Consider the following 14946-nt stretch of genomic DNA (forward strand, 5'->3'; position numbering starts at 1 on the left):
GAAATTAAAAACACACTATAAGACAATATACATAAACTTAAATTAAGTTGTTCATGTATATATCTACAACCAAGTCTCTTGCCTCCATCTTGAAGCATTACTTTATAGGAAAGCCTTAAATTTCCAACACCCAAACTTTGAATCTATAGCAAAAAATATAGAGCATATTAACAAATTAAAAAGAAAAATGTATAATGAGAAGAAATAAAATATCAAGCTTTATGAAGAATTTTAATAGCAAGCTAGCCACTACACCTTTATTAGACAATAATAGTGAATCTAAAAAGCCATAGGCAGTATAAGTTTTGATTCATCTAAATCTAGAGAGAAACTGTGGCCCCTTGTTGGGGCTGAACCGGTGACCAAGAATTTGCATCGATCCAATTGAAAGCAATTGGGCTCAAAAATGCGTCAGGGATGCCAAAGGAGCTGACCAAGGCAAGGGCATGTGGTCGCAATTCACTGTAGAGTATTGTTACTTTTTTGCTAATTCCAGCAGCATTGTCGGGTGACAAGTAACCATATCGGAGGAAGGAAGCATCTTCTTCCAAGATAATCAAGACATGCATGGATCTTAATAGACTTAACATGCTCTACATAGGGAAAAAAAATGCAAAAACAATCAGCAATTGGGTTTGCATCACTTCATCATTGTTCTACAAATGCTTGAGCTGGAAATAAGGATAGTTGTATATGTTACATAGTAGAAAAAATAGGGAAATTGTCACTTAAAATGCCATTACACAAAAATCCCATATTATATCTAATTCTGATAAGCATATCAGGGTTTTTAGCATGTTGAAGGTTTAAAGGCTAAGAAAGCAACAAGACTGTTGCATCTATATAGTGATATGTATAAAACAAAAGCAGAAGCTACTACTTACACTCATAACTTAAGTTTCCTTAATCAGCACTTTTTTGGAATGTATAAATCCTATAATCTCTTCTAGTCTTCATCCCATTTTTCCCCAAACCCAGATATGGATGGACCGTGCAATACTTATTCACATCCAGCATTTTGTACCTTCCTTAGACTGATATTTTTTGATTGGTAGAGTTACTTATATTTATGACAAAAAGATACTGATATTTACCTTAAGTGGACCAGAAGACACAGCTGCCTCAGCATCTAAAAAGATCTGCAAAATTGCTCGATCCTAGAAAGATCTCCCTAAGTCTTCTGCAAGTTGATAACTCTGGTGCAGGAAAGGAAAAAAATTGTGAGAGTGATATATAGAGAGAAAGAGAGGAAACTCAAGTTAATGCGAAGATCCTAACCTGAAGAAGTGCATACTCTCTGCTTAGGCCATGTGCTTGAAGCTGTGATATCTCAGCAGCAAAATGGATCAATAGATCTCGCTCCCTCAGGCAGAATATATTAGTCTGATAGCCAAATCAAGGGAGTAATAAATTTCTCTCTACTTCATTGACTAACCAAATTGTTGCTAATGAAGCTACAATTACATTACCTGGAATTGGCTACTTCTGAGGGTAGAACTTGTGAGCTGAGATGGAACGACAGGGCAAGATTTGTTCATGTGTTCTAACCCCAATCCTTTAAATGGTCTATTCCTCTTCTACACTACGATATATTCTGCAAGAAGAGCCTTGCTAACCCGATTTCACACATTTAATCCATAAATTCCACGTCCACAAGCCCAAATCTTACATAAGAAGAAATTTAGTGAAGTAATAGTTTCTCAACATCTTTCAAGTTTATTAAAAACTGGCAAGTTGTATCCCCACCGGTCAATTGCTTCATTCCCATGGTAGGTAGAGTGTTGGTTCAATAATTAGAACCAACCAATGTAATTCATAGGTTGTAGTCTGATCATGATTTGCAGGCAAAGGTTGTGTTTTTTAGCCTGGCTCAAAAATCGTGGATTTAGGGTTCATGAAATTTAAATCCAATGGCACAAAAGCAAAGAGACCCCTAGAACAGATCCAGAAAACACTGGGAGCAAAAAAAAAAAAGCATTTTTTTTTGTTTTCCTTGGGGGTTTTGCATGGATTTTCTCTGAAATCAAACAAGGATGGATTTTCCTGGAAATCGAATGGGGGATGGACTTTCTTGGGAATAAACAGGGGTTTTGCAAAGAGAAAACACAGGGAGCAAAAAAAAAAAAAGCAATTTTTTTTGTTTTTCTTGGGGGTTTTACACGGATTTTCTCAAAAATCAAACGAGGATGAATTTTCCCAGAAATCGAATGGGGGATGAATTTTCTTGGGAATCAAATGGGGGTTTTGCAAACAGAAAACACAAGGAGCCAAAAAAAAAAGCAATTTTTTTTCCTTGAGGGTTTTGCATGGATTTTCTCGAAAATCAAACGAGGATGAATTTTCCCGGAAATCGAATGGGGCATGGATTTTCTTGGGAATCAAACGGGGGTTGCAAAACAAAAAAAAAAAACAATAATAACATGATTAGATTAGTACCTACTATGATTGAGAGTAGCAGAGAAGGGCGGATTCTCTCGTCTGGAGAGCAACTTCAGAAAAGGCCTTCTTGATGCCCGATGGCCCAAGTGAGAGAAGTGGTGGCCCTTTTGATTTTTATAGTTAGTAGGGATAAAAAAATAAAAAAATAATAAAAAATGAAACAAATCATGAGAACAATTTTCCTCTCTCTATATAAATAATTATTAATTACCCATCTTTATTTTGATTAAATCACATTGAAATTTCCGTTTTTATGGACGATATTTTATGAATTACAATTAATTTGATAAAATAAATTATTAATAATCTTAATTATTTAAATAAATTAATATTAATAGAAAAAGTTGTTACCACATATTTTTAATAAAATTTTAGAAATTAAATCTCAAATAAAATATTTTATATAAATTAATTTAATTTTTCATTTAAAATATAATAAAACGTGTTTTAATAAAAATATTTTAAAAATTTTAAAATAAATATTATCTTCAACAAGATGGGCTCCCTTCATCTAACAATATGGTGGAACTACATCAATCTTCATTTTGATACTAAGACTATTGCAATGTCATATGTATTATATTTATGTATAAATTATTTTTATTCAATGAAATCAAATATTTCTTAACTCAATTCTAACTTTATATACTTCCAAAATTCATATTTACTATTCTTATTAAAATATCAAATTTATTGATATATCTTTGTCTACCGATGTTTTTTTTTTGTCATATTTATATCAATTATATTCACAAAATAACTTTAAAATATGAATTCTTACTTATTTTATCATTTTTTGGAATTTTTCCAAGCATTCATGTAAATTTTAAATAATTTTCGCTCCACCGATATTTGTGAAAAAATATCCACCAATATTTTTTCGATATTTCTGATATATCCGTAAAATCGAAGTACTGATATATTCGTAATTACCGATATTTTCATTATTGGTTTAGAGCAAAAAGTTTGAGACCCTAAGCTCTCAAAATGAATATCGGGTTTTGAGAAAATGAGGAATGTTCTTTGTAAATACCACAGGGAACCTTGACAGGTAATTATCTTGACTTAGAATCCATAGGTCATTTAAGATCATTTTACTTGAATTAAAATGGCATATATGTTTAAAATCATACCTTGACTTTTGATTTTATGTCAAGCTAGCCACATTATATAAGTACCTTGACATATGAACATACTAATTATACATTGACTTATAAATTATCTGTCAAGATTCTATTATATTAGTCATGAAAGAATTTAAAAAAAATTTATATATGTCATTATTGGTTTAAACAAGTTGTAAATGTCATAGTTGTTAATTTAAATAGGCAATATTGACACATATCACCTTAAGTTAAGATAATATATGTCAACAATGACCTTTTTTCTTGTAGTGTATATATCAAAATAATATAAATAATAAATAATTTTCTAGTTATTAAAATATATAACTATTGAAATCCAAAATAAATAAATAAATCTTATTTTACCTTAATAATTAACGATTACATATTTAATAAAATTAATGAAACATTATGTTCTTCTTATCATAGGTTAAACTATCAATATTAACGATGATAAAACAAGGAAATGTGCTTAAAATTTTGAATCATTTATATATTTTATGATTTTTTATAATTATTATTTTTATTTTAATCATATATATAAATTATATATTTATGATGTAGTCAGTTCAACCACTAGTATGAGACCATTAAATCGTAAATCGGTAACTTTTCGGGTTCAATGACCAGTCTCGTTCTAAAAATATTACACCAATTGACCCATTAAGAATGACATTACCATAATTTAAGCTAACTTTAACCTCCTTATCAAATTAGACAACTTTTATTCAGATGCTATTTTATCATTATTTTTATATTATATTTATTTTGTTTAGTGGTTGTACCAATTAAGAATGACAATCCTATAATTTTAGCCACTTCAACCATCTTTCCTATTTTGATACTTTTTTGTTGTTATTTTATTTTATCCTTATTTTTATATTATATTTACCAAATTGTCATTCTTTTTGTTCACCATTAAGAATGACATTCGTATAATTTCAACAAACTCCAAACCCTTTTTCCTATTTAGAAACTACCACTTATGCCCAGTGTCGTATCACTTGCACCCCTTTTGCACGTAGTAAAATATTTACTAAATTGTCATTTCTTTTGTTCACTATTAAGAATAACATTCATGTAATTTCAACAAACTCCAAACCCACTTTTCCTACTTAGAACTACCACTTATGCCTAGTGCCCCATCATTTGCACCCCTTTTGCACGCAGTAAAATGATTAAAAAAAATGAAACAAATTTTACATGAAGGGATATTTGGTCACCTTTGGAAGTGGAAAAAAAATAAGGAAAAAAAACACGATCTCTTGGAAAGTCCTCCACAACACACATTGAGGGGTTGCCCTAATTGATTCATACATACACGATGTCATTGAAAGAAAAATTACACTCCTTAAGGGGTTGATCATAGGAGATTTTTCCTTCTTTCCAAAAAGAAAAGTAAGTTTCTTCTACTTTGTTTTGATTTTTATGATCATGGATATTATTTTTCATTCTCTTTTCATTCATTCTTGTTTTTTTTTTTTTTTTAAAAGAAATTCTAAACACTTTCAATATGACAATAATTGAAGGATTTTTAGTTAACATTTGATAAGTAATGAGAGCATGATTGAGATCTTTTTTAAAGGGAGATTTTTCTTGTTTGGTTCTTCATTGATGATAGTTGCATGATTGTGATCTTGAAAAAGAGAACTTTAGGTTTATTCTTGATTGATGATAATTGCATTCTTGTGATTTCTTGAAAGAGAAGTTCTTTAGTTTTTTTTTTTTTTTTTCATTATGGTGTTTTGATATCTTCCTTTTTCATGATTTATTATGAAATTTTGATATTTTTTTAATATTTTAGTGGATGAAAGATATTTGGTTAATTCTTGATGATAGGATAAAGCCCTTAAAAACATGACATGATGTAATAAATTCAAATTCATTATTTATTTAATGATATTCCACTTTTACTTTTATCTATCTTTTTAAAAAGTTTTATACTTTATAAGCATTCTTGTTTGCATTCTTTCCATTATACATGACTTGGGTGCATTAGGAGTTACATGGAAGGTTCAAGTTAAGGTTTCCTTGCAATTAGATGACTTACTCACAATTGGTTCATGGGTCTAGACAACCCATTAGAGATTGTAGTGTACCACCTCCTAATTGGATGGAGGGTATTTATTAAAGTTTGTTGGGTTATTTGCTTACAAGGGTCATTAAAAACCCAATTTTGATAAATATAACCCTTTATCATTTTTTTATCACATTTTGACTAAAATACCCTCATTTTTTATTGTAAATAAATAAATATATATATATAACCTATATCTAAATACTTGAAATAATTAAGGGCATTTATGTCAAAAGTTGATTGTTTTTTCAAGAAAATACATAAAAAAAGGTTAAAATCACAAATACAAGTTCATGATTTTTAACCTATTATAACCTATTAATCAATTTGTTTAGTTATCAAAATAAATACATCAAAGCACCCACACATCTTTGTCAATCCTCCACTTCGATTACCTTTTCCACTTGCTTTATGGCTGAAATACAACACAACAACAATGTGATGCAACTAGAACAACCTCCTTTAGTGCAGGGTGAGGAGAGATGCGCTTATTCCAGAAGAAAATGAAGAGCAAAGAATCAACAAGACTAGAACACTTCAATTACTGCCACAGAAACTATATCTTTTGTCGCCATGGGAAATGTGGACTGCCATTTCCTAATAAAGTAGATTATAGAGACCATCTATTGAAGAAACACGGTGACAGATGCAGAATTTGATGTAGTAAAATTTCTCTGTTTCAATGGTTTTTCTTTTAGTACATTCTAGTTTTTTGGTTGTTTTTTTTTTTTTTTTTTGCCTTTGATTATTCTTGTATTATAATCTATTTCTTGTTTGTCTTGTCAGGTATGATTGGTGAAGCACTTTTAGGTTTTGTTTAATGTCGTTTTAAAAGAAGGGAGAAATCTATAGATTCTTGGCATGTTCTTGTGTTTAGGCATTGTAAATTCTATTTTAATATTGTATCTGAATATCTTGAGTGGATTATGCTTCTTGCTTTTCCTGGTTTCAACTCCATTAAAGCATATTACTGTACCATTCTTTCAAGAATCATGGAAGTAGAATTTGATGAAGGTGCGTAGTTTTAATTTTTGTTTAATGTAGTTTTCAAGAAAGAGAGAAATCCTTGGAGATGTTCTTGTGTATAGGCATTGTTTGTAGCTTTTCGGTTTTCATATTGCATTTGAACATCTGATAAAGTTTCTTTTGTTTCAATGCGATCATGCTTCTTGCTTTTCTGGGTTTGTCTATTTTCTGCTTTCTCTCTGACTCTCTTTTAGAAATTTTAATTATAATATATCTTATTTTAAAATTATAATTCATTTAATTTTAATTGTATTAAATGATATAAAATAAATGATGATGTATGTATAAATTTTTTAATATTTACATTTTTAAATTTAATTAATATATAAATGATATAAAAAAACTATGAAGAAAATTATAATGACAGGTTTTATATTTTTAGTGATTAATTAAATGAAATTTAAAAATAAAATAATTAGACTTAATTTGTTTATTAAAATTATTTTTTAATATTTTGTTTTGTGATAATTTTACTATATATTTATTTGGTGCCTAATATTTAACAAATTGGCAAGTCAGTCTAGTGGTTGACCAAGATAAGGACATGTTTGTTTTGGGTTTGGGTGGGGTTCGAGTCCGATTTCTGAGGCTTTGATCGCACGTAGATTGCACAGAAATTGCCGATAAATCGGTAAAAATCCAATTTTTCGATGAAAACTCCCCCAAAAAATTAAAATAGAACAAGTAAAACACAAAAATAGATAAAAATGAAAATAAAAACAAATTGAAAAGAAAGAGCTTACCTGTTTAAATTCTAATACGATCATTATGATCTCAAAGGAGATGCAAACGATATTTGGCCTTATCTGGGAACACTCATCTACATTTGCCATGATGGTAAAACAAGAATGTTCTGTGATAGTTGCTATTATGAGCCAATCGGGCTTTCTTAGTTTTTTTCATGGTCATATCGCAATTGGGGGCCTTATCTAGGAATCCTCGTCCACACTTGCCATGATAGAAAAACAAGAATGTTCTATGATAGTTTCTATTATGAGCCAATTGGGCTTTCTAAATTCTTTTCATGGTCATATCGCAATTGGGACAATCCTCCTTTTCCGTCTCTACTGGAGATGGAGGATGGAAAGGTGGATTATGCTGCATCAGTAGTGGAAGGACAACAGTAGCAAAAAGAAAGAGAGATCTGAAAATTGCAAGAATAAGAAAGAAAATGGAGGAGGATGATGTGGGTGAGGATCTTTATAGGGTATAAAGCAACTTTGGGTTTGTTAAAACTTTTTTAACTGTCAGTTCGGTTCAATCATTAGGCTGGAGTCGTGTTGAGCCGGTCGAGACAGTCTATTGGTTAAACGGCTGGCAATTAGGCCCAACCCCACTTTCCCTTTTACTCTAAAACCTTATTGGGGATTTGAACCAGGCAAAATGATTCATAGGTATTTGAACTTGGGTTCATGTATGCAACCATCAATAAAAATATTGGTAATCACGAATATATCAGTACTTCGATTTTACAGATATATCGGAATATATTTTGGAAAAAAATTGGTAGCCTAAAATAGATAAAAAAAAATGAAAATATTGGGAAAAAAAAATATAAAAATGATATAATAAATAATAATAGATATTTGAAATTTGTTTTTATATATCTTATTTTAAAACTATAATTCGTTTAATTTTAATTTTATTAAATGATATAAAATAAATGATGATATATGTATAAATTTTTTAATATTTACATTTTTTATATTTAATTAATATATAAATGATTTAAAAAAACTATTAAGAAAATTATAATGATAGGTTTTATATTTTTAGTGATTAATTAAATGAAGTTTAAAAATAAAATAATTAGAATTAATTTGTTTATTAAAATTTATTTTTAATATTTTGTTTTGTGATAATTTTACTATATGTTTATTTGGTGCCTAATATTTAACAAATTGGCAAGTCAGTGTAGTGGTTTACCAAGATAAGGACATGTTTGTTTTGGGTTTGGATGGGGTTCGAGTTCGCATGCGCAATTTCATATTTTTTAGGCTTTGATCGCACGTAGATTGCATAGAAATTGCTGATAAATCGGTAAAAATTCGTTTTTTCGATAAAAACTCGCCAAGATTTTCCAAAAAATCACCTCGCCAAATTTCAGTTGCCTCTTTCATATCGCCAATGGTCGATACACAAAATTTTCATCCATATATGCAACTATATGAGATAATGGGCCACCTAGCTCGATTTGCAACTTTTTCAAATCAAACATTTAAAAGATATATATCAAAATAATATAAATAATAAATAAATAAATAAATAAATAATTTTTAGTTTATTAAAATATATAACTATTGAAATCCAAATCAATTTAAATAACAAAATCTTATTTTACCTTAATAATTAACGATTACATATTTAATAAAATTAATAAATCTCTCATTATCATAGGTTAAACTATCTATATTAACGATGATAAAACAAGGAAATGTGTTTAAAATTTTTAATCATTTATATATTTTATGATTTTTTATAATTATTAATTTTATTTTAATCATATATATAAATTATATATTTATGACGTAGTCGGTTCAACCACTAGTATGAGACCATTGAATCGTGAATCAGTAACTTTTTCGGTTCAATGACTAGTCCCGTTCTAAAAACATTACACCAATTGACTCATTAAGAATGACATTACCATAATTTAAGTTAACTTTAACTCCCTTTTCAATTTAGACAACTTTTATTGAGATGATATTTTATCATTATTTTTATATTATATTTACCAAATTGTCATTCATTCCGTTTAGTGGTTGTACCAATTAAGAATAACAACCTTATAATTTAAGCCACTTAAATCATCTTTCCTATTTAGATACTTTTTTGTTGTGATTTTATTTTATCCTTATTTTTATAGTATATTTACCAAATTGCCATTCCTTTTGTTCACCATTAAGAATGACATTCGTATAATTTCAGCAAACTCCAAACCCTCTTTTCCTATTTAGAAACTACCACTTATGCCCAGTGCCCCATCACTTGCACCCCTTTTGCACGCAGTAAAATGATTAAAAAAAAATGAAAATCTTTTTTTTTTTTATATTATATTTACCAAATTGTATCTTACCTAAGATATATATATATATATATATATATATAAGAGAGCAAACCAAACAACAAAATATAGATGAGTATCTTGAACATCCATGGATAATAGTAATTTCACAAACAATTACAAGGTTTAAAAGTCACAAGAATTTCTATCGTGGACACAACAGCCTAGGAAAAAAGACATGGAGTTCAAAGAAACATGGAAACTAATCATGGCAAGAACACGAAATGAAATGAAACAAAACTGTTCAAGAAAACAGAAAAGAACTAGTCATGCAGAACAAATTATGTCGTCTTTTCCACTACTTGACTGAAAAATTTGTTGTTCCTTTTTCCAATCCATTCTCTTGATACCTTTTAAAAACTTGAAATCTGTTTGATAGCTAGAGGTGTCCATTAGGTAGGGCCACCCATTTTGGCTCGTGGCCCGGCACGACCCAACACTGTAGCAAGCTTGACTGGCACAACCCAAAGAAGCGGGTCGTGCTAGGCCTAAAGAAACAGCCCGCTGACCCACCATGTCGGCCCACTTGGCCCTTTTAAATTTCACTTTTTACTTTTACTTTTTATTACATGTCAAATGTCTATAATACCCTTCTCAGCAAATATATAACGACTAGTTTGAGGGGTAAAAAAGTAATTCAATAGCTATTTTTACTTTTTTCATGTCAAGTGTCTATATTACCCCTCCCAACAACTATGTAACATCTAGTTTAAAGGATAAATAAGTAAATCACTCACTAATAATATTTTTATGTCAAATATCTATAATACCCCTCTCAACAACCATATAAGAGCTAGTTTTAGGGGTAAATAAGTAAATAACTCACCAATACTCCTCTATAAATACCCTTCATTTTAATTCTTTCTCTATTCTCTCTCTTTATATTGTTTACAATTCTCTTTAATTTCTCTTTTCACAATTCTCTAAATTGAAATTCTCTCAAGTGATAAAGATATCTGCTAACTCTACAAGTGCTAAAGACATTTACTAACTCCACAAGTGGTCATCATTCACAAGGTTGAGGTATTTATATTTAGTTATTTCATTTATTTATTTTAATTCTATATATTTAATTTAATTGTTCTCTTTCTTTTACCTTATTGTTTTTTTCCTCTAAAATTAAAAATAGATCTTCATCACCTAGATGTTGAAAACCTTAACTTTGGTATTGATGCATGTAATGAATTTAATCATTTTGAAGATGACGAGACTCCTACCTTCTCTAGTGTCCCTCCTTCTAACCTTCCCCAACCCAATCCCATAGGCAAAAGACCTAGGGTTAGTAGACACGCATCTATAGTATGGAATCACTTCACTATAATAAATAAACAAAATACAAGAGGTGAGGTAGAAAATCTAGCAGAATGTAAGTAGTGTAAAAAAAAAAAAAAAAACATATAGTTGCAAAGCTAGTGGTGGCACAGGTCACCTTAAAAGACATGTCAAACAATATACCAAAAAACATGGTGCATTAGACCCTAAACAATCCCAAATAACTCAAAACAAAGTAAGATCTAGTACATCTTCAATGACCCCCTTTATATACAATCAACAATTCTTAAGAAAAGGGTTAACTAGAATGGTAGCTAGTATGGGGCTTCCATTGACATTTGGAGAAGATCCTAGATTTACAGAAGTATGCCTCACCAACTTATCATAGAATTTAGGACTACTTCTCGTAATGATGTAATTAAATGTTAGCTAAATGAAAAAAAAATTAATAATTGAAGAATTTAAAAATCATAGTGGTATTGTATCTATGACATAAGATATATGGATTAATCAAAGTAATGAACCTTTTACATGTGTGACATCACATTATACAAATTCAAATATGAAATTACAAAAGAAAATATTAGGTTTTCATAAAATATTACATCCACATGATGGGTCTTCCATATATGATTCTTTGACAAGTGTTTTTAGAGAATATGATATGCAAAGCAAAATTTTTAGTATTACCTTTGATAATGCTTCAAATAATAAAGTGCCATAAATTTATTTGTAAGAACAATTAGATAAGGTCCACTAAGTGAAATATTTCATGTGAGATGTATTTGTCATATATTTAATTTAATAGTACAAAATGGTTTAAAATTAATATCACCCTCATTATAGGTTATCCGATCTACTATACTATTTCTTGATTCATTCAACAAATTACAAGAATTTTATACTTTATGTCAACCAGTAGGTTTGAAGAAGAGAAAATTTCATCGTGATATTGGTCATCGTTGGAATTCTACCTACCTAATGTTAAAATCTTGTGTAGGGGATCATAACATACTATCAGATTATGTCAATAGTAAGATAGGTGAAATTATAATAACATCTAATGATTGGGAGAAAGGTTTTGCTTTTTTAAAATTTCTTGAAGGTTTTTTATGATACTACTAACATGTGTTCTATTGTATATACTCCTACATCTTGTATAACACTTAGATGTATTTGCAACAAGAGTGATGTGTTTCAACAATATAGGAAACATCCTTTTTTTAGTGAAATATGTGTACAAATGGGAATTTGTTTTTTGAAATATTGGAAGACTATTCCATCGCTTTATTGTTTAGCTGCTTATATGGATCCAAGGGTTAAGGTTGAAGGTGTAGAAAATATTTTAAATTTCATAGCTATTTGTATGAACCAACCATCTGAACCAGAAGGTAGGATATATGAACAATTAAACAAATTAGATAAATATTATGAGAATAAATATGGTCATACCTCTTCAAGTACTATAACTTCATCTACATTTGGAAATGATCCATTCTTTATACAAGTAGCTAAGGGAAAGCGACAAGTTGGTCCTTCAAGTAGGTGTGATCTTTCAAAATATTTAGATACTAATTATTGTTCATACCTATCCCCTAATGAAGTATAAAATTTTGATATTATAAAGTGGTGGAAATCTCATGAATCCACTTTTCCTATACTATCTAAAATGGCACATGATCTACTAACCTCACCGGTGTCTACTGTAGCATCAGAATCTTCTTTTTTCTATAGCTGCTAATATAATAGGAAACACGAGGACAACTTTTACAACAAAGATGCTAGAAGTTTTGGCATGTTTGGAGGATTGGGAAGATGGACACATGAGACTTCAAACTTTAGAGGATGAACTTAAACAAGTCTTCGAGAAATTGCATCTCAATGTAGACAATGATGTTTAAGAGTTTGATGATGATTGAAGATGAAAAAAGAAGAATGAAGATTGAATAAGAAGACAAAATTGAATATGATAATTGAAGAATTATATGTTGTTCGTTTCTTTTAAATCTATTACATGTAGCTAATTTTTAATTATTGATTAATGCATATCATGCTTTTTTTTTTCATGTAATTTTTTGAAATATTGAATAAAAGAATTATTTTTTATATTTCATTTCCTTTTATATTCCATTATTTTAAATTTATTATTATTTTGATAAAAAAAATAAACAAATTCAAATATAATTTTTTTTTACTATTTTAAAAAACAAAAAACTAATATTTCTATAAATTTTACAATTACAAACTCGATAAATATAAATGCAAAAAATAAAAAGTATAATTATTAGAGGTTTCTAAAGTAACAAAAAAGAAATTTTATTTAATAACGAAAAAAAAACTTTAAAAAAATGACTTAAAAAAATTAAATTAAATTTTTTAACAAATTGAGTAGCCCATGGGCCAAGGCTCACCGACTTATGGGTCGTGTCGGGCCACCTATTTGGCTTGCATGGGTTGGCCCGACCCAACATGACTTTTAAGTGGTTCGTGCTGGCTTGACATGTTAGCCTGATCAATATTGGGTCGTATAGGCCCGACATGACCCATTGGACACCTCTACTGACAGTTCTCCATTTTTTTTTTATGAACAAGATACTTGTTACAACCTAAATTTTGGGCAACCTAGAATCTAACCCATAACCCTAGGTCAAAGGTTTGACCCTAAGGGTCCCTCCTAATCCAAACTGGCAGTAAACTAAAGTGCCCTGAAATTTTTTTTTTCTAAACATCAATTACCGCAAAGCTTCCTCCAACTAACATTCTAACTCATCAAAATACAACAACTACTTAAGAGCAACAAGCAATTTAATGTCAATAAGATCTCCAACCCAAGTCTAACAAGAGTGTCCACAATAAAACAAGTTTAATTCAAAATACAGTCCATAAACGATTACATAATTTATTTATTTATTTATTTTTTTAAAAACTATTAGAACATGTTCCAATAACCCAACATAACCAAGGGTAACAAAATTCTCTAAGCTACTCCAAAATCTCCTAGGGCATCCTCAAGCCCTTCCTGTCTCATATGTTGATCATTAAGAGCTACATCTGCATCTAAAAATATTTAAAAAGGAAGGAATGAACATTCCACATTGCTCAGTAGGGTGCCTTACACCCAAGGGGTTAATTGGGATTACTAAGGTTCAAGTGAATGCAAAATAAACATTCCACCATAATTGATCAACCCAAACATTTTAATTTCTATAATTATAACAATTCAACTATTGTCAACAATTAAATAAAATGCATGTGGGTATGTGACACACAGTCATACAATTCATTGTCGTTCTCGGGCTTTCATCGAAGGATACACGTCCGTACCCAAATACACTTCCCATTTAGAGTCTTCCCGGGGTAGATTTTTGGGTCTTTCACCCTAGGGATCTCACTCCCTTCTTAATTCACCTTTCACGGGCCTTTACCTTTTCTTACTATTTTATTTATTATTATTTTTTTCCATTTCATGCACCTTTCACAGTTTTTATTTTTCCTTCACATAACCATGATGCATATGAAATGCAATGAGATTAATTATCCTCATTCACAAATATCACAAATATTAGATAAAATTCCCACAAATTCAAATATAAATAAAATTACAATTTATACCATGATTTCATTGTTTTTCAATAATCCAAATAAATTCCAATAATAAAATAAAATTTATTTCTCCATAATTAAATTTCCAAAAACAACCAAATAAATTCTCAATCAAACATAATTTCTACCAAAATTCCATTATTTATCAACAATCTCAATAATTCCAACAATCAAACACAATTATTTCTCCACAATTAAATTACCAAAAACAATCAAATAAATTCTCAATAATTCAAATATCAATTAAACATAATTTCCACCAACATTCCGTTATTTCTCAACAATCCCAATAATTCCAACAATCAAACACAATTATTTTTCACAATTAAACACTTCCATTA

General features: G+C 29.4%; 1 pseudogene; it reads right to left on the reverse strand.

Annotated features, from left to right (window-relative positions):
• Positions 1-195: 195 nt before the first annotated feature.
• LOC100853967 (putative acyl-coenzyme A oxidase At3g06690) lies at positions 196-1611 on the reverse strand (annotated as a pseudogene).
• Between the last annotated feature and the right edge of the window lie 13335 nt (positions 1612-14946).

This window comes from Vitis vinifera, chromosome 16 (genome assembly GCF_030704535.1).
Source record: "Vitis vinifera cultivar Pinot Noir 40024 chromosome 16, ASM3070453v1".
In the NCBI taxonomy this organism is placed as follows: Eukaryota; Viridiplantae; Streptophyta; class Magnoliopsida; order Vitales; family Vitaceae; genus Vitis; species Vitis vinifera.